Source organism: Oncorhynchus nerka, linkage group LG10 (genome assembly GCF_034236695.1).
Source record: "Oncorhynchus nerka isolate Pitt River linkage group LG10, Oner_Uvic_2.0, whole genome shotgun sequence".
NCBI classification, from domain to species: Eukaryota; Metazoa; Chordata; class Actinopteri; order Salmoniformes; family Salmonidae; genus Oncorhynchus; species Oncorhynchus nerka.
Window position 1 is genome coordinate 73,752,078 of NC_088405.1, and position 21,519 is coordinate 73,773,596.

At 43.4% G+C, this 21,519-nt stretch overlaps 1 pseudogene; it reads right to left on the bottom strand.

Moving 5' to 3' along the window:
• Window positions 1-21,519, bottom strand: part of LOC115135997 (probable ATP-dependent RNA helicase DDX10) — a 126,737-nt pseudogene that overhangs the window by 10,731 nt on the left and 94,487 nt on the right.

Sequence of the window (21,519 nt, forward strand, 5' to 3'; positions counted from 1 at the left end):
GGTGACAAGTCAAATTTCTTCAGCCTCCTGAGGTTGAAGAGGCGCTGCTGTGCCTTCTTCACGATGCTGTCTGTGTGGGTGGACCAATTCAGTTTGTCTGTGAAACAGCACTGGTGCAACACTAGCTGGAATTATGGAAATAGGATGATTATTCTAATTAAATAGTTAGAATACAGTGTTGTTTGACATGACAACGAATGAAAATGCCAGGGAGGAGTTCTTGTGACAGGGTAGGAACCAAAGTGTTCTTTTTTTCCCTTCTTTTTGTGGGAACCACAGTGTTAATAAGTGTTTCCTAGGGGACCCTACAATCTTTGGCTTGAAAGTTCTCTTAACTACTTCATGTAGGTAACCTATTCATGCTTTGCATATTCCTGTTTGATTTATTAAATACTGTTGCACAAACAACATGCTGATTTAGGTCTACACCATCAATGGTTTTATCAGGCTGTATAGCTAATTACGTTTGCTCTGACATGTATAGCTAACTAACTAGCTATTATCATTAGCAGCTAACAAGATTTAGGCTCAACTTGCTAAGAAAAGACAAACTAGCTGTTTGCAGATGTGTTTCTTACAAACTAAGAGTAATTATAGAATGCTAGTGGATTTAATAAGAAACAAAGTGAAAACAACACCAACATTGTTGCATGTGCGGCATTGACCATGCAGACTGAACGCAAGTGTCTCCTGGTCGAGGAACAACAAATGCGCTCCTTGAGTGACGGGGACGGCTAGGTCTGTGTGGAAAGCAGCATGGAGAGAGGAGAGATGACTCAAGTAGCGAAGTAAACTATAAAAATGGACGTTACACATGGCGTATCACATGTAACAAACTAAACATTCAAATACCGTTATGGAAGGTAAAGTAAAAACCCAAACCGGTCCGTGTATCAATACCGGTATATCGCAAAATACAGTATACCGCCTAGCCCTAGTTTCGGTATGGAGGAATGATCTCAAATCACGTCCTTTGTGTCCTCCAACCTCATCAAACATTATAGCAGATGACTCAGATCTGTTATCTTGGCAAAAGGAGGGTTCACAAAATACTAAATGCTGTGGTGCCAATAATTGTGACATGTATGTTTTTGAATAAAATAATGATTTATTGATGACGAAAGTTTTTCTTTTAACAATTTTAACTCAATTAAAAGTTTGGATTCATATGATATTTTGAGTAAAATCAAGTTAAATAAAAAACAACCTCACAGCCTTCTTTGATCATACAGTATTTACCTAGGGTGCCAATAAATCAGGAGGGCACTGTACACAAAATAAATCTAAAGAATAATGTGTGTGTAGATTGTGTGTGTTAGTGTGCCTGTGTGTGTGTTTTTGTCATTTCACAGTCCCCACCTTCCATGAGATGTTTAATCAGTTTTTAAAGGTAATTTAGCTGTTTGCTTGAGTAAATGGAGATGGAAGGGAGTTCCATGTGATCATGACTCTGTATAAAACTGTGCCTTGCTGTGAATTCGTTTTGGACTTGGGGACTGTGAAGAGACCCCTGGTGCATGTATGGTTGTCTGAGCTGAATGTTACTTGATTATGCAAACAATCTGTAATTTTCTTCAGTAATATTTTTCATAAAAACTACTGTAGGAGAGAAGCAGTTACTCTCATCAACCCTCAACCAGGAGAAACTGGCATGCATGTTGTTGATGTTAGTTCTGTATGCGCTGTTAAGAGCTAGATGTGCTGCTCTGTTTTGAGCTAGCTGCAGCTTTGATAGGTCTTCCTTTTCTGCACTTTACCATATTACCAGACTGTAATCAAGACCGGACAAGACCAGAGTCTGAAACTAGTACAGTTGATTTTTATACTTGGCGAATAACGTGATTCTGATTTTGGTGGTGGTGATACATAGTTAACACAGTGTCAGAAACGAGGGTAATATGGTCTGCTAAAGGCTGAGCATCAATCAATTGCACCCCTATGGTTAGCGAGTAGCATGCTAATGATCGTCTATATCCAGGTACAGCCAATTGGCCTTAGAGCTGTCCTGGGGACATTCATCCATCCAAATACTTGACGGTGCTGCTACTCATGTCACCGGCTGTTGCCCTGGAGATCACGATCAAATGACTCAGTGATTACGTCAGCCAGGGAGACTGTCAATTACACTGTCATTCATCATCACCACAGGATATGATCAGTGGAGTGAGTCAGAATAGGCCAATACAGGCATGGATGGACTGAGCAGGGATATGGAATGGATACAGTACATCCTTGGTGCGCTGTAACAATGGTCAGGCCATAAACCAGCAGCACAAGGGGGTACTCTGCACAGGGGGGATATCTGCCAGGGGAAGGCACTAGGAGGTGGTGTTAATATACACTGGAGGAAAGAGGCGGAGGGAGGGGGAGAGAGAGGAGGGGGGTGTCAATGGGAGGGTGATAAATAAGTGGTGGTGTTCTGAGAACCCCCACCTTGGTATAAACCAGCATCCCGGTGAGAGAGGCAGGCAGGCTAGTGGTAGATCTCCGTGGTAACGGGCAAGCGTAGTCATGCAGTGAACGCCAGGGGAGCATAAATCTGTTCTCGCCCCCAGCCCTATGGACTAGTGGGCTTACGGAGGAGGAGGAGGAGATGGAATGAACATCACCTGCTCCTCCACACACAGGGGAGAGAGGCAGAGAGAGAAAGAAGTGTATGTGAGGAAGCGAACGGAAAAGGGACGGAGAAAGGTAAGTAGAATCAAGTCAGAGAGCGAGAGCACAAAGACAATACACCGGAATAGACACCTAAGACACTGAGAAAAGAGAGGAAGACGTGGAGCAGAAAACCAGAAGCCTCGTACTGCCTGCCTCTCTGCCTTTAAATCCTTGGTGCATTGCCCTGTAGCGAGAGGCTGCGTTGCCCTTCACCCTCAGCTGCCACTTTTAATCTGTCTCTAATTACACACTTTATAGCCTAGCTGCCGCACGCCCAGCGATCAATGCCTCGGCCAGCGGGCTACAAGGGAGTCCTCCCTCCTGGAAAGGGTATAGTTCTGCTCCAGAGTCAATTACACCCCAAATCCCAATAACCCTAGGCAGACGAGCAGAGATACAACATTGCAAATCTAATGAATCTAGGAATGCTCGAAGGAAACAACCCTCGCTACAACAGACTGCTGGTCCAATAATGCTGAGCAGCTCATTGTTTTCCAATATGGATTTCTTGAGAAATGTCAGACCATTGCTGGATCACAAGCCCATGACTTCTCGATTCTGTCTGGTAGTTTTTAAAGGATTGGACATGTAACAGTGATAGCCAAACATCTAGGCTTGGTCGAATTGATGCCTGTTCTTTCAGATCTACTAGTCACAAAATCCTTATGGGTAGGGCTGCATTGTCAAGTGATTTTAAATGCTCGGGCTGGAGCTTTTAGTCTATCATACATTCAGTTTCAGCCTAAAAACTAGCTGGTACAGTAACCTATAGTTTTTACCTGCTCTGGTCATCATCTTCCTCCGAGTCAGAGCATAGTTTGTCCGGGTCGGGAAGCGTGCTGGGGTCAAACTCCTCTCCATCGGCACAGTCCAGGTACGCTAGCACCTCCTCTTCAGACTTCTGCTCCTGGGATAAACGGGACAAAATACAGTTACTTCAAATACCTCAGGTGTTGGATTCAATAAGAAAATCAACCAATTGTGCTAAGACTATATGAAACCCAATGAATGTTGTGCCAGATGTCTTGAAAAAGCTCTTACTGAGCGAATCATTTACACATCAAAAAGGTACTGATGGGAAAATCACAAGTCACGTGCGATGTCAACATCTTCACTTGGCATTGGCAATGCAATCAATGAATAGATGAATTAACATGGCAAGGAGAAGAAACAAATTCCCCATACAGGGTAATGTATGGGTACCGATGTCAGTGTACCCAATTACTGGAAGCTATCTTTCACAAGGTGAAAGCTTGCCAAACCACACTAAAATCACACCCCTATATGAACTCAGCAGTAATATTAAGTCTGAAGCTGGCAAGTAGCAATACTGCAGGGCGGACAGAAATAATAGCCAGAGGGATATAAAACAGTAGAAGATAAGAAAATACCCCAACTGCCTGGTGCAGGAGTAGGTTAAAAGAAGATGGAGAAAGATAAACGCAGCTGGATATTGGGGTTTACAGAGACCGGCAGAAAGGTAACCCTAGTAATGTGAGCATCGTAAAGACCGAATCGGGGGCACAAAACAACTCTGGTCGTTTGTGTGTCACTAATAACCTGTGGATCTCCCTCACACAATGTAACCTATATGCATAAATGGAGGACAATAAAAGCTACAAATAAAACAAGTGGAAGTTCTAGGGACTTTTACTGTGTGCTCTTTAATGCAAGCAGGGAATGAGAGGGGAGGTACAGAGAGAGAAATAATTGATCTACTTAAAATGGATGAAACTGCCCAGTGGAACGCACTTGTTAATGAGCTTGGGTTCTCAGACACACAGAGCACACATCTTATGAAAGAATCTGGGACAAACACGGCTGTGGTAGATTTCTCTATGGACAATTATAATGAGAGGGTGCTGTTTGTTCCACATATCTGAGTCCATGTCTCTAATCTCAGTGTTCAACGAGCCTTATTCGCCCCACACGGACAAGTCAGACTTAATGGCTTCCAGAAAACCATGGACTTTCTCAGACCGTCTGTGAGAATGAGACCAACCCACAGAATGTTTGAAAAGGAAAAAGGTCAAAAGGTATCATGACTGTTACTTCAAATCGGGTAAACGGCGTCACTTCAGAGGCTACCGCAGAAAACAGAGGGTCATGAGCAGAGGGTCATGCTGGAGTGCATTGCTGTAGCTTTCATAGCTTTCCAAACAGAACCTGCAGTATGGATTTTCCTACGTTCTGGTGGTTATACACAATGTACAAAACATTAAGGACACCTGTTCTTTCCATGACAGACTGACCAGGTGAAAGCTATGATCCATTTTGACATCACTTGTTAAATCCACTTCAGTGTAGATGAAGGGGAGGAGACAGGTTAAAGAAGGATTTTTAAGCCTCGAGACAATTTAGACAAGGATATTTGCCAGAGTGTGAATGGGCAAGACATAAGATTTAAGTCCCTTTGAACAGGGTATGGTAGTAGGTGCCAAGCACATCGGTTTGTGTCAAGAACAACAATGCTGCTGGGTCAACATTAGGCTGGTAAAAACTCAATATTAGGAAGGTATGCACAGCTAAGTAAAAATAGTTAATTGTACTTAGCTGATTTAATCAAGTGATATTCACATGAAGTAGAATGAAAGGCAGAGTTCTAAGCTTAGTGGATGACATTGAAGCAATAGCCATGCCACATATGTAGGCTTAGACAGACACATTATGCCATAGTATTTCACTCTTCTTACAGTACTTTAGATTCTATATACTAAAGCTGGGCGATATGGACCAAAATCCATATTTCGATAACGTGCCTGAATTAATGCGATAACGTGCCTGAATTAATGCGATAACGTGCCTGAATTAATGCGATAACGTGCCTGAATTAATGCGATAACGTGCCTGAATTAATGCGATAACGATAAATAGAAGTTTATTACATTGTGTTTTTATTTTGATCCTTTAAACTTCTACTACTAGTTTGATGGTTGTAGCCATCAATTGTCTCATTAACAGTCACCCATATTAGCAAACTTATTTCATTTAAAAACGTCACATTTCTCTAGTATAGGCTACTTATCGTTATGAATGATATCAAACTGCCTATGATAACTGATTGGTGTCGATCATTTTCATTTTAGCTTCCTTGCTCTACTATCTACTCCTATATCCTATCGACTCCTATACCCATTTTCTACCCAGAGACGACAAAATGGGGGAGGTAATGGAAGAGGCGGGTACTTTATTGTAGTAATTCTTGAATCTAGGCAGGAAATCTAATCTTTGCTTTATCTAATATTAGAATAGGTTAGAAATAGCTGCCGTTTCCCACTGCAAGTCTTGCTGTGCAGGGAGACAGATTCAATGTCTGTATGTGCTGTAAACCAATCCTGTCTGGAAATCTGGCTTTGTGCGATTCATTTGAAATTCTGCTGACAGAGACTTGCGGTAAGAACAGTCCTGTCCATGTGAACAGAATAAAAACAAGAGTTGGCCCTGCCTCATGCTGACGACAGGGAGACTGAAAGAAATCCAACCCCTGACAGAGAGCAGGGAGAACTCAATGAGACTCACACAGTACCACTGTGTCCCAACACTAGTTCTTGAAATCAGGTGAGTACTGTATTTTTTTCCTAACCTGGTCATAATATACAGATTAACAGCAAACATGCATCGTTTCATTCACTTTGCTCAATAAGTAATTACAAAAAAATCTAAGCTGACAGTATCATAAACTAAATCTACTGATGAACTGGCAGCATAACGCCACACCACCAAGCAGGCCGGTGCGTGGTTTCATATCATTATCTTCAGTATAGTCTCAGATGTTCAATACAGCCACAGTGCAATCTCAGCCCCCGCTAGAGAGACTTCTGGACTCATCATAACAAGAATGCCTTATTTAGCTGAGCGAGGAGCCAGTGTTTCCTTAGAAACTGAAAACCCTTTTAGGCATATTACAGATACTGTGTGGAAAATAACGGACAATATGTTCAATGAAATATTCAGAGCACCTTTAGTTGGAAATGTGTTAACATTTGACAGTGTATGGCATGCCATGCATATGGACGGAAACAGGATATATAATATTATAGAGTGCATTTGGAAAGTTTTTCAGACCTCTTGATGTTGTCCACATTTTGTTACGCTACAGCCTTATTCTAAAGTTGATTAAATTGTCCCCCCCCCCTCATTAATCTACACACAATACCCCATAATGACAAAGCAAAAACAGTTTAATAAATTTGCAAAAATGTCTAAACAATGAAATATCACATTTCCATAAGTATTCAGACCATTCACTCAGTACTTTGTTGAAAAACCTTTGGCAGCGACTACAGCCTCGAGTCGTCTTGGGTAGGATGCTACAAACCTGGCACACCTGTATTTGGGGAGTTTCTCACATTCTACAGATCCTTTCAAGCTCTGTCAGGTTGGATGGGGAGCATTGCTGCACAGCTACTTTCAGGTCTCTCCAGAGATGCTCGATCGGGTTCAAGACCGGGCTTTGGTTGGTCCACTCAAGGACTTTTAGAAATTTGTCCTGAAGCCACTCCTGCATTGTCTTGGCTGTGTGCTTAGGGTCATTGTCCTGCTAGAAGGTGAACCTTCGTTCCAGTCTGAGGTCCTGAACGCTCTGGAGCAGGTTTTCATCAAGGATCTCTCTCTGTACTTGCTCCATTCATCTTTCTCTCGATCCTGACTAGTCTCCCAGTCCCTGCAAAACACCACCATGCTTCACCGTAGGGATGTTGCCAGGTTTCCTCCAGACGTGACACTTGGCATTCAGGCCAAAGAGATCAATCTTGGTTTCATCAGAAAAGAGAATCTTGTTTCTCATGGTCTGAGAGTCCTTTATGTGCCATTTGGCAAACTCCAAGTGGACTGTCATGTGCCTTTTACTGAGGAGTGGCTTCCGTCTGGCCACTCTACCATAAAGGCCTGATTGGTGGAGTGCTGCAGAGATGGGAGAACCTTCCAGAAGGACAACCATCTCCACAGAGGAATTGGAGCTCTGTCAGTGTGAACATTGGGTTCTTGGTCACCTCCCTGACCAAGGCCCTTTTTTCCCCGATTGCTCAGTTTGGCCGGGCGGAAAGCTCTAGGAAGAGTCTCGGTGGTTCCAAACGTCTTCCATTTAAGAATGATGGAGGCAACCGTGTTCTTGGGGACCTTTAATGCTGCAGACATTTTTTGGAAACCTTCCCCAGATCTGTGCCTTGACACAATCCTGTCACGGAGCTCTCTGACAATTCCTTCGACCTCATGGCTTGGTATTCGCTCTGACATGCACTGTCAACTGTGGGACCTTATATAGACAGGTGTGTGCCTTTCTAAATCATATGTCCAATAAATAGAATTTAACACAGGTGGACTCCAATCCAGGATGATCAATGGAAACAGGATGCACCTGAACTCAATTTTGAGTCTCAAAGCTTACAGTTACAATACTTACAGTTGAAGTCGGAAGTTTACATACAATTAGGTTGGAGCCACTAAAAATAGTTTTCAACCACTTCAAACATGTATTGTTAACAAACTATAGTTTTGGCAAGTCAGTTAGGACATCTGCTTTGTGCATGACACAAGTAATTTTTTGTTGTTGTTTACAGACAGAGTATTTCACTTACAATTCACTGGATCACAAATCCAGTCGGCCAGTTAGCATACATTATGTTGACTGTGCCTTTAAACAGCTTGGACAATTCCAGAAAATTATCTCATGGCTTTAGAAGCTTCTGATAGGCTAATTGACATAATTTGAGTCAATTGGAGGTGTACCTGTGGATGTATTTCAATGCCTACCTTCAAACTCAGTGCCTTTTTGCTTGACAACATGGGAAAATCAAAAGAAATCAGCCAAGACCTCAAAAAAAGAATTGTAGACCTCCACAAGTCTGGTTCATCCGTGGGAGCAATTTCCAAATGCCTGAAGGTACAACGTTCATCTGAACAAACAATAGTACGCAAGTGGGACCATGGGACCACGCAGCCGTCATACCGCTCAGGAAGGAGACGCGTTCTGTCTCCTAGAGATGAATGTACTTTGGTGCGAAAGTGCAAATCAATAGCAGAACAACAGCAAAGGACCTTGTGGAGATGCTGGAGGAAACAGGTACAAAAGTATCTATATCCACAGTAAAACGAGTCCTATATCGACATAACCTGAAAGGCCGCTCAGCAAGGAAGAAGCCACTGTTCCGAACCTGCCATAAAAAAAAGCCAGACTACGGTTTGCAACTGCACATGGGGACAAAGATCGTACTTTTGGAGAAATGTCCTCTGGTCTGATGAAACAAAAATAGAACTGGCCATAATGACCATTGTTATGTTTGGAGGAAAAGGGGGAGACTTGCAAGCCAAAGAACACCATCCCAACGGTGAGGCACGGGGGTGGCAGCATCATGTTGTGGGGGTGCTTTGCTGCAGGAGGGGATGGTGTACTTCACAAAATAGATGGCATCATGAGGCAGGGAAATTATGTGGATATATTGAAGCAACATCTCAAGACGTCAGTCAGGAATTTAAAGCTTGGTCGCAAAAAGTGTGCGCGAGCAAGAAGGCCTACAAACCTGACTCAGTTACACCAGCTCTGTCAGGAGGAATGGGCCAAAATTCACCCAACTTATTGTGGAAGGCTACCCGAAACATTTGACCCAAGTTAAACAATTTTAAAGGCAAGGCTACCAAATACTAATTGAGTGTATGTAAACGTCTGACCCAATGCGAATGTGATGAAAGAAATAAAAGCTGAAATAAATCATTCTCTCTACTATTATTCTGACATTTCACATTTTAAAATAAAGTGGTGATCCTAACTGACCTAAGACAGGGAATTTTTACAAGGATTAAATGTCAGGAATTGTGAAAAACTGAGTTTAAATGTATTTGGCTAAGGTGTATGTAAACTTCCGACTTCAACTGTATGTAAATAACGTATCTATTTTTAATACATTCGCAAACATTTCTAAAAACCTGTTTTCGCGTATAGACTGATGAGAAAAAAAAATATTTAATCTCTTTTAGATTAAGGCTGTAAAGTAACAAAATTTGGAAAAAGTGAAGGGGTCTGAAGCGATGCTAGAGCTCTGTTTGATGTTTACAGTGGTGGTGGCAGATGTTTGAACGAGAGAGACCATTAGAAAATATGCACATTTTTTACAACACTAAACCCACAAATACGTATTTTACAGTTATAAGGTGAAATCATAGTCATTTTATAATTTGATTATACAATATTTAGAAACCAGTCATTTCAAGCCTCATGCAGTTTTGTTGAATAGGAAATACATAATATTACTAGCTATTGTTTATGAACCTCATGATAAATAATTACTTCAGGAAACTATGTAGATTACATTTAGCTGGTTAAGGTCAAAGTAAAAAGCTGACATTCAACATCATTTAAAACGCTTTAAAATGCAGGTGAACTGGGCATACATTAAAGGCAAGCTAACCTACAGTGAGTTCATCATCCAGGGATCCTAATTTCAGCGTATCCATTTTTCATAGTATAGTCCGTTACGGCTACACTGCTGGAGCACGTTATGTCAACCTAGGTAGCATAAACGTAACCACATGTAACACATGGATTTGCATTAGAATACACATCAAAAGTCCCAATGCAAAGTTCCCTAACTTTTCGGGGGGGGGGGGGGGGGGGGGGGGTGATGTAATGTAATATGTAGAACCCGGCAAGCCAGCCTGTTCCTTAGACATGAAAACTCCAACAGAAATAACTTTTAATTAAAACAAATCACTTGCACCCATGTCTATTGGTTTCAATGTAATTTCCAGCCAATTTAAAAGCAAATACTTACGAATGTATTGTTACAAATCAACTTGCAAGGTTGCTAGCCAACTAGCCTGCCAACGTTAGCCCTACTAGCCTGCTAACTCTAGCCCTACCAGTCTGCTATCGTTAGCCCTACTAGCCTGTTAACTCTAGCCCTACTAGCCTGTTAACTCTAGCCCTACTAGCCTGTTAACTCTAGCCCTACCAGTCTGCTAAAGTTACATTAGCACTACGAGTCAGCCAGTTGCTATCAACACCTACAGTAGCTTACAACTACATTAAAGTTAATCAAAGTTTTGGAAACACATAACGCCTTCTAAACAGTTATCAAAGAATGTTAGCTTTTTGCAGTTATCTTTGCTAGGAAGCAATCCCTAGTTTTGCTTAGCTCTGTAATTTATTTTTCAATACCCAGCATATTCAACATGTATTGTATGGTAGTGGTTGTATGGAGATTACACCTACTGTAGTTGTAAAAAAAAAGCCTGTCCAGTTTTCTAATTGTTGTTTACAGGTTTCACTTCTGTACTCCATCACTAGGTGGCGACATTGACCACGGCACACCCTGAGTACCAACCTTTATGGTTTACCACAATGTCTCTCATTAGCACCACCAGCTGAAGAGAGTTCTCCCTAATTGTCTTCCCCATGCCCTATATTAACTTGTATATTCCTTGTGTGATTATTCTGAAGGCCATTGAAGGCCGAAGCGTCAATCTTTTAAACTCGTTTAATAAAACTATGCATTTTTAATAGTGAGTGAGCATTGAGCCTCTTCCTGTCCAATGATGTCTACACATTTTTAGTATCCACCTCTACTCACGTTGGTTGAGCACCTTCTACTTCTTTCCAGCAAGCTAGTCAACCAGCTAACGTTAGCCAACTAGTTATTAGCCTAGCCAACCACCGCGGTCGCGGGTTGGAGCGAGCGGTCGCATTCGCACTTCGGCCCGCAGGTAGTATAACTTTTCATTACATTTCACTATAGCACAACGGTTTGATTTGTCTAATCTTAGCAATTTCTTCTTAGCTAGCTACATAGCCGTATTTGTATCAAAGATAATTGCGTAATTATCGTATTTCGTCGTCCTAACGTAGTCTACACTGCTATCTGCCCAGCAGCTAGCCAGCTAGCCAGCTAGCTAACGTCCACCGTCTACCGAATAGCAGCACTGTAAAAACTATTACACTCAACTGAACGACTTGATTAGTGTAGTGTTAGCTAGCTACATAGTTGTCTTTGCTGTCTTCGTATCCAAGATAATTGTGTAGTTTAGAGTGTGTAGTCTTAGAGTGATTATCTTAATTTACCGAGGTTAGCTAGCCAGCTATTTGTTGTCCTTAACGTAGGAGACACTGCTAGCTAGCCAACAGCTAGCCAACGTCTACCGAACAGAACTTCCTCACTCAACAACCCGGTCGCATTCCGCTTCGCTCCACAGGTAGTATCACATTTTCATTTCATTTCATTACAGTACAACGGTTTGATTTGTTTGATCGTAGCTAGCTACATAGCTAGCTACATAGCCGTCTTGGTATCAAAGATAATTGTGTAGTCTAGAGCGATTTTCTAGGTTAGCTAGCCAGCTATTGTCGTTCTTTTAACGCAACGTAACGTAACCAACACTGCTAGCTAGCCAGCTAGCCCCCGAATAGCAGCACTGTAGAAACTATCACACTCAACGGAACGACTTGATTAGTGTAGTGTCAACAACGCAGCCACTGCCAGCTAGCCTACAAAGTCAACAACGCAGCCACTGCCAGCTAGCCTACTTCAGCAGTACTGTATCATTTTAATCATTTTAGTCAATAAGATTCTTGCTACGTAAGCTTAACTTTCTGAACATTCGAGACGTGTAGTCCACTTGTCATTCAATCTCCTTTGCATTAGCGTAGCCTCTTCTGTAGCCTGTCAACTATGTGTCTGTCTATCCCTGTTCTCTCCTCTCTGCACAGACCATACAAACGCTCCACACCGCGTGGCCGCGGCCACCTAATCTGGTGGTCCCAGCGCGCACGACCCACGTGGAGTTCCAGGTCTCCGGTAGCCTCTGGAACTGCCGATCTGCGGCCAACAAGGCAGAGTTCATCTCAGCCTATGCCTCCCTCCAGTCCCTCGACTTCTTGGCACTGACGGAAACATGGATCACCACAGATAACACTGCTACTCCTACTGCTCTCTCTTCGTCCGCCCACGTGTTCTCGCACACCCCGAGAGCTTCTGGTCAGCGGGGTGGTGGCACCGGGATCCTCATCTCTCCCAAGTGGTCATTCTCTCTTTCTCCCCTTACCCATCTGTCTATCGCCTCCTTTGAATTCCATGCTGTCACAGTTACCAGCCCTTTCAAGCTTAACATCCTTATCATTTATCGCCCTCCAGGTTCCCTCGGAGAGTTCATCAATGAGCTTGATGCCTTGATAAGCTCCTTTTCTGAGGACGGCTCACCTCTCACAGTTCTGGGCGACTTTAACCTCCCCACGTCTACCTTTGACTCATTCCTCTCTGCCTCCTTCTTTCCACTCCTCTCCTCTTTTGACCTCACCCTCTCACCTTCCCCCTACTCACAAGGCAGGCAATACGCTCGACCTCATCTTTACTAGATGCTGTTCTTCCACTAACCTCATTGCAACTCCCCTCCAAGTCTCCGACCACTACCTTGTATCCTTTTCCCTCTCGCTCTCATCCAACACTTCCCACACTGCCCCTACTCGGATGGTATCGCGCCGTCCCAACCTTCGCTCTCTCTCCCCCGCTACTCTCTCCTCTTCCATCCTATCATCTCTTCCCTCTGCTCAAACCTTCTCCAACCTATCTCCTGATTCTGCCTCCTCAACCCTCCTCTCCTCCCTTTCTGCATCCTTTGACTCTCTATGTCCCCTATCCTCCAGGCCGGCTCGGTCCTCCCCTCCCGCTCCGTGGCTCGACGACTCATTGCGAGCTCACAGAACAAGGCTCCGGGCAGCCGAGCGGAAATGGAGGAAAACTCGCCTCCCTGCGGACCTGACATCCTTTCACTCCCTCCTCTCTACATTTTCCTCTTCTCTCTCTGCTGCTAAAGCCTCTTTCTACCACTCTAAATTCCAAGCATCTGCCTCTAACCCTAGGAAGCTCTTTGCAACCTTCTCCTCCCTCCTGAATCCTCCTCCCCCTCCCCCTCCTCCCTCTCTGCAGATGACTTCGTCAACCATTTTGAAAAGAAGGTCGACGACATCCGATCCTCGTTTGCTAAGTCAAACGACACCGCTGGTTCTGCTCACACTGCCCTACCCTGTGCTCTGACCTCTTTCTCCTCCCTCTCTCCAGATGAAATCTCGCGTCTTGTGACGGCCGGCCGCCCAACAACCTGCCCGCTTGACCCTATCCCCTCCTCTCTTCTCCAGACCATTTCCGGAGACCTTCTCCCTTACCTCACCTCGCTCATCAACTCATCCCTGACCGCTGGCTACGTCCCTTCCGTCTTCAAGAGAGCAAGAGTTGCACCCCTTCTGAAAAAACCTACACTCGATCCCTCCGATGTCAACAACTACAGACCAGTATCCCTTCTTTCTTTTCTCTCCAAAACTCTTGAACGTGCCGTCCTTGGCCAGCTCTCCCGCTATCTCTCTCAGAATGACCTTCTTGATCCAAATCAGTCAGGTTTCAAGACTAGTCATTCAACTGAGACTGCTCTTCTCTGTATCACGGAGGCGCTCCGCACTGCTAAAGCTAACTCTCTCTCCTCTGCTCTCATCCTTCTAGACCTATCGGCTGCCTTCGATACTGTGAACCATCAGATCCTCCTCTCCACCCTCTCCGAGTTGGGCATCTCCGGCGCGGCCCACGCTTGGATTGCGTCCTACCTGACAGGTCGCTCCTACCAGGTGGCGTGGCGAGAATCTGTCTCCTCACCACGCGCTCTCACCACTGGCGTCCCCAGGGCTCTGTTCTAGGCCCTCTCCTATTCTCGCTATACACCAAGTCACTTGGCTCTGTCATAACCTCACATGGTCTCTCCTATCATTGCTATGCAGACGACACACAATTAATCTTCTCCTTTCCCCCTTCTGATGACCAGGTGGCGAATCGCATCTCTGCATGTCTGGCAGACATATCAGTGTGGATGACGGATCACCACCTCAAGCTGAACCTCGGCAAGACGGAGCTGCTCTTCCTCCCGGGGAAGGACTGCCCGTTCCATGATCTCGCCATCACGGTTGACAACTCCATTGTGTCCTCCTCCCAGAGCGCTAAGAACCTTGGCATGATCCTGGACAACACCCTGTCGTTCTCAACTAACATCAAGGCGGTGGCCCGTTCCTGTAGGTTCATGCTCTACAACATCCGCAGAGTACGACCCTGCCTCACACAGGAAGCGGCGCAGGTCCTAATCCAGGCACTTGTCATCTCCCGTCTGGATTACTGCAACTCGCTGTTGGCTGGGCTCCCTGCCTGTGCCATTAAACCCCTACAACTCATCCAGAACGCTGCAGCCCGTCTGGTGTTCAACCTTCCCAAGTTCTCTCACGTCACCCCGCTCCTCCGCTCCCTCCACTGGCTTCCAGTTGAAGCTCGCATCCGCTACAAGACCATGGTGCTTGCCTACGGAGCTGTGAGGGGAACGGCACCTCAGTACCTCCAGGCTCTGATCAGGCCCTACACCCAAACAAGGGCACTGCGTTCATCCACCTCTGGCCTGCTCGCCTCCCTACCACTGAGGAAGTACAGTTCCCGCTCAGCCCAGTCAAAACTGTTCGCTGCTCTGGCCCCCCAATGGTGGAACAAACTCCCTCACGACGCCAGGACAGCGGAGTCAATCACCACCTTCCGGAGACACCTGAAACCCCACCTCTTTAAGGAATACCTAGGATAGGATAAAGTAATCCTTCTCACCCCCCCCCTTAAAAGATTTAGATGCACTATTGTAAAGTGGCTGTTCCACTGGATGTCATAAGGTGAACGCACCAATTTGTAAGTCGCTCTGGATAAGAGCGTCTGCTAAATTACTTAAATGTAAATGTAAATGTTATGGTCACTAAGCTAGAGCCCAACTACTGGAACCCAGCTAGAACACAAATAACAAAACTAGGACTGTCCCCGACCCCAGAAAATATTGGTTGACCGAAAGTTGTCTGTTCTTTCAACCAATCGATTGCCCAAATTATTTTTTATTTTTTTACATGCATTTTTCCATATATATATACACACACACACTAGGTGTTTTAGTAAAATCAACTATATGCATTGAGCTTATCTGATGCGTTAAGCTTATGTTTGATGCCTCAAGAGGGCGCCAGAGATCTAGATAACCGGAAGAAAAAAACCTGACCCAACTATTCTCCTCCCGCTCCTGCTGGTTTTCGCAGATTCTGTGAAAAGGCTACAGGAGGAGTCGGCAACCTTTCTCAGGTGGAATGCCAATTTATCTTAACATTTCTACTGATCTGCGTGCCAGTAATGGTTTTTATATGCACATTTTCCTAAAACAATTTAATTTAATTTAGAATATATCTCAAAATCATTGTCACGTGGTTAATCAAAATTCTATCCAAATCTAAATGGAAATGATAAACCTAAAAAGTAACTTGAGCTGAGTACCGGCACCTCAAATTTGCTACTGCTTGAGCTCCTGTTCCTCTTATAGAATATTAGCTCAAAAGTATTGTGGAGCTCCTGCACCTAAATATTAACAGTACCAGCACCCAAAATTAGTACCGGAACCTATTTGAGTCCAAGTCAAGCACTGATAAGAATCCTATTTTATGACGTTTCCACTGGATCAGAGCCTGACATTTTTTCTTTTCAGGCTGAATGGTTATCCAAAGGGAGAGAGCTGGAAATATTTTCAAATAAATTGAGGAACTATTATAATTCTCAATGGATGTAAAAACGGACTTTGTTTGCGGTGAATAAAACATTACTTTGAGAAGCTCCACAAGTCATTAGTGTTGGTGTGTTAAACCAATCAGAACTACTATCAGATCCCCAAATGGGAACATTAATATGCCTACATTTGTGCGCAGGCCATGCAGCCTATAGACAAACTTCTATGCATGCGAGTCCTTACTCAACATTGACAGGAGCGCTCCAAACAAAAGACAATGACTAAATTGACAGAAATCGTAAATGGAATGAAATAAACCAAAACTTGTTTCTCACAAGTGTAGCATAGGTTGTGCACTCTGCAAACTTGTCCACTCCAACAATGAGAACAGGAAGACAGGAATATGAATATTGAATTCATTAAAATAAATTACCATAACCAAAGTAAAAAACATTGCAGATTAGAAGTTATAGGAATTAGCGATAAATGTACTACTGGTGATATATGTAATGTGGAATTGATATACACTAACAATCAAACAATTCACACAATTAATTTATGAAACAATGAATGTACACAAATCGTCAGGAGAGCGTGCATTCTGGAGAGAGCATTGCATTGTGCATCTAGGCGCATGGTCAATCTGACATCTGCATTGGCCATGCAGCATTTAAGGTGATATGGCCTTAGCAGAAGTCAGGGCATTCATACTTCTTGCGCTTTGCAGAGCAGTGCAGAGCTGTTGTCAAGGAAGTGAGTTTGTGTTTAAACAGGATGTAGCGCCCCCACCAAACGTCAAACAATCAAGTCAATGAGGAGCTATACAGAGCACTCAGCATTGTTACAAAATTTGGAGCCGTGGACCACATTTTCGAATAAGGCATAAATGGTCTTTTAGTTCAGGCTTCCGCAATGGATTAGTTCACTGAGATGGGCACAAATATACACAGGTGAAGTCGGAAGTTTACATACACCTTAGCTAAATACATTTAAACTCAGATTGTCACAATTCCTGACATTTAATCCTAGTAAAGAATTCCATGTTTTAGGTCAGTGACGATCACCACTTTATTTTAAGAATGTGAAATGTCAGAATAATAGTAGAGAGAATTATTTTTTCAGCTTTTATTTCTTTCATCACATTCCCAGTGGGTCAGAAGTTTACATACACCCAATTAGTATTTGGTAGCATTGCCATTAAATTGTTTAACCTGGGTCAAATGTTTCAGGTAGCCTTCCACAAGCTTCCCACTGGCACGCCTTGGTCTTAGTATTTTGTGTTTTCTTTAGTTATTTGGTCAGGCCAGGGTGTGACATGGGTTTATTGTGTTGTCGTATTGGGGTTTTAGTAGGCATTGGGATTGTGGCTGAATAGGGGTGTCTAGCATAGGCTATGGCTGCCTGAGGCGGTTCTCAATCAGAGTCAGGTAATTCTCGTTGTCTCTGATTGGGAACCATATTTAGGTAGCCTGGGTTTCACTGTGTGTTTTGTGGGTGATTGTTCCTGTCTCAGTGTGTTTGTATTCACCAGATAGGCTGTATAGGTTTTCATTCATTTCATTCATTAAACATGTATCGAACTAACCACGCTGCATTTTGGTCCGACTCTCCTTCGACGGAAGAAAGCCGTTACACCCACAATAAGTTGGGTGAATTTTGGCCCATTTCTCATACCAGACTTGGTGCAACTGAGTCAGGTTTGTAGGCCTCCTTTCTCGTACACGCTTTTTCAGTTCTTCCCACAAATTTTCTATAGGATTGAGGTCAGGGCTTTGTGATGGCCACTCCAATACCTTGACTTTCTTGTCCTTAAGCTATTTTGCCACAACTTCGGAAGTATGCTTGGGGTCATTGTCCATTTGGAAGACCCATTTGCGAGCAAACTTTAACTTCCCGACTCATGTCTTGAGATGTTGCTTCAATATATAGACATAATTTTCTTACTTCATGATGCCATCTATTTTATGAAGTGCACCAGTCCCTCCTGCAGTAAAGCACCCCCACAACATGACGCTGCCACCCCCGTGCTTCACGGTTGGGTTGGTGTTCTTCGGCTTGCAAGCCTCCCCTTTTTTCCTCCAAACATAACGATGGTCATTATGGCCAAATAGTTCTATTTTTGTTTGATCAGACCAGAGGACATTTCCCAAAAAAGTACGATCTTTGTCCCCATGTACAGTTGCAAACCTTAGTCTGGCTTTTTCATCGCTGTTTTGGAGCAGTGTCTTACATTTACATTTACATTTAAGTCATTTAGCAGACGCTCTTATCCAGAGCGACTTACAAATTGGTGCGTTCACCTTAAGACATCCAGTGGAACAGCCACTTTACAATAGTGCATCTAAATCTTTTAAGGGGGGTGAGAAGGATTACTTTATCCTATCCTAGGTATTCCTACAATCATACATTCATTTACAATCGTACATTCATTTACAATTGTGTACAAATAAAACTGCATCCATGGATTAGTTATGATGTTCCTTTACAGAAGTGATGCCATTTTTTTATGAAAGACTGCAGAGTTACATTTTAATCTAATAATATCATATATTAATATACTTTTAAAAAAATGATCCATGCACGGACACCATATCAAAAACTGGTTTTCCACTTTCTTGAAGTCTTCAGAGAAGTGCAATTACAATAAGTGATTGTCAGACTAGGATGATCGTCACAGGTAGAATCACACTGCAACCTGATTGTCACATATACCATTACCCATCAGAAAGAAAGGTGAAACTCCCCAGGGGGCAAAGTGATTTCAGACAGAGAGACGGCACTTATGTAACAGACTAAGGGCTTGTAAGTTAAGCATTTCACGGTAAGGTACCTGTTGTATTCAGCACATAAGGTCTGGTACCTGTTGTATTTAGCACATAAGGTCTGGTACCTGTTGTATTTAGCACATAAGGTCTGGTACCTGTTGTATTTAGCACATAAGGTCTGGTACCTGTTGTATTCAGCACATAAGGTCTGGTACCTGTTGTATTCAGCACATAAGGTCTGGTACCTGTTGTATTCAGCACATAAGGTCTGGTACCTGTTGTATTCAGCACATAAGGTCTGGTACCTGTTGTATTTAGCACATAAGGTCTGGTACCTGTTGTATTCAGCACATAAGGTCTGGTACCTGTTGTATTCAGCACATAAGGTCTGGTACCTGTTGTATTCAGAACATACGGTCTGGTACCTGTTTTATTTGGCGCATGTGACACATTTGATTTGACAGACTGAGGAAAATGGGTTCCATATGAAAACATAGTGTTACACAAAACATCTTTGAGATTGACTTTGGAGCAGTCTTGGATGCTCCAGCAGTAGTTGTTGCCTGTGACAGACTCATCTAATGTGGGCATGGATGGACTGTCTGTATTAAAGGAAAGAGGTCTTGTGTAGATCAGTTTGTAAGAGCGTGGCAACGCCAAGGTTGTGAGTTCAATTCCCGCTGTAACTTCTTCTTCCTGCGCAGCCTTTCAGGTTATGTCGATATAGGACTCGTTTTTACTGTGGATATAGATACTTTTATACTTTTTATACTCCAGTATCTTCACAAGGTTCTTTGCGATGGATTTTCACTTTTCGCACCACAGTACGTTCATCAGTCACCAAGATGGCATAGCAGTCAGATGTCTATATATATATATATTTACAACTTTCTTTGCATACCTGTTTATATATATTTTTTCTTTTCCATAAACTCATCTTCAAAACACTCTCCTGCAACCCGCCTCACCAATTTATATATATATTTTTAAAGAAAGTTTTATTTACCTCAAATCTGTAATCCTCCATAGAAGCTAACCAGAAGCTAGCCTGAAGCTAACCAGAAGCTAACCAAAAGATAGCCCGAAGCTAGTTAGCTTCTTTACTGGCTAATCGTTAGTATTCAGCTAACCACGGTTTGTGGTCATCAGCTATCCTTTAGCTCGAAAATCTAATCGCCTGTTTTGTACGGCGCGGCTCGGAACATACTGGAACTATTTTTCTCTCCATGTCCCCGGATTTCAACCGCAAGCTCTGGACATTTATACCTGGATCTCGCAGCTAGCTAGCTGCTATCCGTGTGACTATCGGCGTACGTCGATTCCGGAGCAAACATCAATTATTCCAGAGCTAGCCAGCGGAAGAGTTCCATCAGTCACTCCTGGGCTACAATCACCTATCTGGACTCGTTTGACTTATTATTATTATTTTTTACCCCTTTTTCTCCCCAATTTCGTGGTATCCAATTGTTTTTTTAGTAGCTGCTATTTTGTCTCATCACTACAACTCCCGTACGGGCTCGGGAGAGACGAAGGTTGAAAGTCATGCGTCCTCCGATACACAACCCAACCAAGCCGCACTGCTTCTTAACACAGCGAGCATCCAACCCGGAAGCCAGCCGCACCAATGTGTCGGAGTTATCTGCCCGAGGTAGTTATTCAGCTGGCTCCTCCGTCACGATGTTACCAGACCTCTATCCTATGCTAGCTTGCTGCCGATGGCCAGGCTAGCTGTCTGAATCGTCGTGACCCCAACCAACCTCACTACTCACTGGACCCTTTTGATCACTCGACTAAGCATACCTCTCCTTAATGTCAATATGCCTTGTCCATTGCTGTTCTGGTTAGTGTTTATTGGCTTATTTCACTGTAGAGCCTCTAGTCCTGCTCACTATACGTTATCCAACCTATTAGTTCCACCACCCACACATGCGATGACATCTCCTGGTTTCAATGATGTTTGTAGAGACAATCTCTCTCTCATCATCACTCAATACCTAGGTTTACCTCCACTGTATTCACATCCTACCATACCTTTGTCTGTACATTATACCTTGAAGCTATATTATCGCCCCAAGAAACCTCCTTTTACTGTCTGTTCCAGACGACCAATTCTCATTGCTTTTATCCGTACCCTTATCCTACTCCTCCTCTGTTCCTCTGGCGATGGAGAGGTGAATCCAGACCCTGCAGTGCCTAGCTCCACTCCTATTCCCCATGCGCTCTTTTTTGATGACTTCTGTAACCAAAATAGCCTTGGTTTCATGCATGTTAACATTAGAAGCCTCCTCCCTAAGTTTGTTTTATTCACTGCTTTAGCACACTCTGCCAAAACGGATGTTCTAGCTGTGTCTGAATCCTGGCTTAGGAAGACCACCAAAGATTCTGAAATTTTCATCCCAAATTACAACATTTTCAGACAAGATAGAACTGGCAAAGGGGGCAGGGTAGCAATCTACTGCAAAGAGAGCCTGCAGAGTTATGTCCTACTATCCAGGTCTGTACCCAAACAATTTGAACTTCTACTTTTAAAAATCCACCTCTCTAAAAACAAGTC